The sequence below is a fragment of the Mus caroli genome, chromosome 2 (assembly GCF_900094665.2).
Source record: "Mus caroli chromosome 2, CAROLI_EIJ_v1.1, whole genome shotgun sequence".
Taxonomy (NCBI): domain Eukaryota; kingdom Metazoa; phylum Chordata; class Mammalia; order Rodentia; family Muridae; genus Mus; species Mus caroli.
The window spans coordinates 35,038,556-35,043,087 of NC_034571.1; the positions used below are offsets into that span (position 1 = coordinate 35,038,556).

Sequence of the window (4,532 nt, forward strand, 5' to 3'; positions counted from 1 at the left end):
AGGCCAGCCTGGTCTACAAAGTGAGTTCCAGGACAGCCAGGGCTACACAGAAAAAACCTGTCTTAAAAAAAAAAAAAAAAAAAAAAAAAAAAAAAATCTGGTGACAAGTACTAAGAACTAGGTAGAGGAAACGGACTCCTCACAGGTCAATTATACGACGGTCTAACATAAGCAGAGACTTGTCTCCCAATCTGTGGAACAAAAACTGTGATGCGACAAGTCAGCTCTGAAGATGATGTGCTTTTACTACCTGCCACTGAACTGCCCCTCAAAGCCATAAAGAAGGAGCGTTGCTCTGGGATGGAGCCACTCACCAGGTAAAGATCCATGCTTAGCGTGCCCAAGGCTCCACCGATTCTACCCGCAAGAAAAATCTGCTTTCAAAACATACATACTTTTTCTTTTTTCTCTTATTCTAAACACACAGGTATTGCCATCCTTCTTCACTTCCCATTATCCTCACATGTGTGTGCACATGCACTTGGCCCATCACACACCTATCCAGAATAAAGAGCACTAAGAGGCTGAGTCCTTTGGTTACAAGAGAACCAGTGCTGGAAGAAAGGAGACTATCCAAGGAAAATCACAGGGTAAAATAGCCTAGCCCATGTTTAGCCAGAACACTGAGTTAAGCTGTTGGCCAGACTACAGATATCTCAACACTCATCCACAAAGGGGGATCTGAAGAACCAGCCTGTATCCATCTTAGGTTTAAAAGCCATCTTACAGTAAAGACAATCTAGGTTCACTCCTGTTTTTCAAGAATTGGGCTGTAACCTTAACTATAAACGATTCTGTATTTTTTGGCTCAGGAATGGCATGTTTCAAAAAATTATCTACCTTTGTTGCAAAGGGTCATATGACCCATGATTACCTTATTCTGACTACTTGTTTTGATCACCTGTTCTGTTCTGCACTTGTAACCCTACCCTCTTTTCCTGCCAAATCCCCCACTTGGAAAGCCTCTACCCCTGAGCGATAGCCTTGTCTTAGGGGGAGGCAGCTGAGTACACTGGTCATGATGATTTGGGTTGGTGGTCTTTCTCCTCCCATCTTTGAGATTAAGAGATTCACTCCAAGGTCACTCATGTGGCATCCAGCAGGTCACAGAAGGGCTGCTAGCAGGTTCACTCTGTGTGGCTGCTAGGTTAAGTGTCTTTCCCACATGACATTCCTATGGACATCCTAGTTCCCATCAAGTTAGAGACGTCTCACAACATGACCTCCCCCAGAGACAGACAGGGAGAGAGAAGAGTCAGTCTTTTTATACCCAACGTGGGAAGTGATGCCTTATCAAGTTGGCTGTCTTTTCTAGTCATTAGAATCGTTCCACCAAATCCAGCTCACAGTCCAGGAGAGGAAAGTTAAGCTTCATCTTCCAAAGAAACAGAGAAAATAAGAATGACACTGCATACACCTCTTTAATATCACCAGAGAGGGGGTGGTGGTTTGAATAGACTCAAGTGTTTGAAAGCTTGGCCTACAGGAAGTAGCCCTATTAGGAGGTATGGCCTTATTGCAGTAGATGTGGCCATATTGGAGGAAGTGTGTCACTATGGAGGTCTATGCTCAAGCTAGGTCCTCTGTGGTACACAGTCTCCTGTTGCTGCCTGTGGGTCAAGATGTAGAACTTTCAGCACCTCTTCCAGGAGGGTGTCTGCCCGCACACTGCTGTGGTTCCTGCCATGATGGTAATGGACTAAACCTCTGAACCTGTAAGCCAGCCCCAATTAAATGTTTTCCTTTATAAGAGTTGCCCCAGTCATGGTGTTTCTTCACAGCACTAAAACCCCAACTAAGACTGAGGAGCTGGTAAGATGGCTTAGCAATTAAGAACACTGGCTGCTTTTCCAAAGGTCCTGAGTTCAGTTCCCACATGGCAGCTCACTCATGGGTAACTTCAATTCCAGGCCTGACAAAAACTCTACACATCAAACAATTTTTAAAAAGAGTCTATAAAAGTCACCAGAGAGACTTATAGAATCCAAGGAAAATAAAAGAGGCTAAACTAGGCATAGTGGTACTCTTTATCCCAGCTACTCCAGAGGGTGAGTGAGGCAGAACCCAAGGAGCTGATGAGTTTACGACTATGGCAACAAAGCAGGATCTTATCTCAAAACAAACCAAAATCAAAACCAAATAAACAAATAACAAAAAATGGATAAAGACATCAACAAGGGGCGGGGTTATAGAGATGGTTGTTCAATAGTTAAAACTAGCTGCTCTTCCAGAGGATTTGATTCCCAGGACTATATAGTGGTTCAAAAGTGTCTATAACTCCAGTTCCTTGCCATCTAACACCTTCCAGCCTCTCTAGGCACCATTCATACATGTAGGTGCAGATATACATGTAGGCAAAATATATATACACACAAATAAAATAAAAAAGTACATAAAAATAGTAAGTAATAAGAAAAGAAAGATACCAATGCATTCATTTTAACTTTATTCTCACCATATTCATCAATTCCCAAATCTTTCTTTCCCAAGAGAGGCTTATGTTTGCTTCCTGATAATGTAAATTCCTTGAGGAAATTGTGCTCAGAGAGCAGAGGGTGCCAGGTCTGTTTGTCACAACTCTAATCCTGACACCAGGGATACAGGCCAGGCTGGGGTACAAAGTATAAGAAAAATAAAGGTTAAATTATCAAGGAGGTGAAGGGATTCCTTAGAGATGCCATAAAAAGAGTAGGTCTAAAAACATACTTCCCAGTGGGGTTCTAGACAAACAGCACAATCTCAGAGGGAAATGAGCAAAGAGAGCAAAAACCCAGACCCTAAAATCCCAGGCTAGAACCGTAGGATCTTGTGTCTTGAGGCTGCTCATAACCATTAGAGACATCAAACTCCAAAGACCTATGTTAGTCAAGCATTCCATTGCTGTGACAAAAAAAATCACCCAACTTTTTAATTTAAAAGGAGAAAACATTTACTTTGATCTATGGTTTATGTGTGTCAGAGATGGAGAGAGAGTCACACACACAGAAAGAGAGGGACTGTGGAAGAGGGGGAGAGGGAGAAGGACAGAGGGAGAGAGGGAGAGGTACTCAGTCCATGGTTGCATGGCTTTATTCACTTTGGGCTGGTTGCAGCACAGGCTATCCCAACAGGAGTGCACACTCATCTCACAGAACCAGGAAGCAAAGATACAGGAAGGGCTCGGGATCCCAATGTCCCCTACAGGGTCATGCTCCTTCCACTAAGTTCCATTTTCTCTAGGTTCCATCACCTATATAAGAACCAAATCTTCAACAGAGACTTTGAAGATACACTCAAGATTCAAACTATAGCTCCACACACTAAAAACTAACCTTCTACCTTTCCTTTGGTTACTCATGGCTCCTCAAATTCTTATATAATCCTAACAAAAGATACTTAACGCATCATTAATCAGTGAGAGTCAATTTCTCATCAGTATAGTAGAATTGGGGCACAAAAAGGTAAGAACTTAATTTATATGAATTTATTACTTATTAGAATAAAATACTATTAACATGTCTTGGCTACCTGGTTTTGTTAAGACTAATACCTTCTATATGCTTAAATACTGTCTAACCCATGTATGAATCTTGGTGGTTTCAAAGAAAGTTCCAAGTAAGCTGATCAACCAAACATTAGTATTTTTCAGGGGCTGAAGAGGTGGTTCAGCAGTAGGGAACATTTGCTCTTGTAGAGGATCTAGGTTTTGATCCCAGCATCCACACTGGGTAGCTCACGCCCTCCTAAAATTACAGTTTCAGGTGATCTGACACCCTCTTCTGGCCCCAGAGGGCACTGAGCTGGGGGAAGATGGAAATCCCAGGAGCAAGAAGCAGGCTCTCTTAAAGGAGCCAGTGCATTTCCAGATCAACCCCAGTTCCCTAGATCCTCCTTTAGTAAGTAGACAAGCACTTACTCAAAGCATATGTTAAAGCAAAAAAAGACTAAACCCACACGTCCAGAGTCCTAAGCAAAATCCAAAGAAAAAATGAAAATCTGAACCTGTGTTAAAAATTATACAAGACCAAATGACTTAACTATTTGACTGTAGACTATCGGAGATTGGTTCTAATGCTTTGATCCAATCCGGAATCTACGTGTCCAAACGCTAAAGGTCCTTGTCCCCATTGGTGTTTAATTGATCAGTAAAGATGCCAACAGCCAAGCCAATGGCTGGGCACTTAAGAGTTGTGTGTGGGGTGGGGGTGGGGGGGGAGGGAAGGAGTGAGGGAGTAAAAGAGAAGGGAGGGAGGAGGGAAGAGGAGAGCGTGGAAGGGAGGGAGGGAGGGAGCGAGCAATCGAGCAATCAAGCGAGCGCAGGAGAGAAAGCCAATGAACCATGTGAGAATTTTGGGTGGGTGGCCACTGGTCACTTCCCCAATTGGGCCTGGGGTAGCAGGGGAAGGTTTAGGAATGCACAGACTTTGAGGTAGCCAAGGCATTTTAAAAATAAGCTAAAGCCGGGCGTGGTGGCGCACGCCTTTAATCCCAGCACTCGGGAGGCAGAGGCAGGCGGATTTCTGAGTTCGAGGCCAGCCTGGTCTACAAAGTGA

General features: G+C 43.5%; 1 protein-coding gene and 1 pseudogene across 4 annotated transcripts in view; both read right to left on the reverse strand.

Moving 5' to 3' along the window:
* The window catches only part of LOC110289301, a 9,613-nt pseudogene extending 9,284 nt beyond the window's left edge, over positions 1-329 (reverse strand).
* Scai (suppressor of cancer cell invasion) overlaps positions 1-4,532 on the reverse strand; it is a 110,915-nt gene that overhangs the window by 97,768 nt on the left and 8,615 nt on the right. The gene's annotated exons all lie outside the window — the stretch shown is intronic.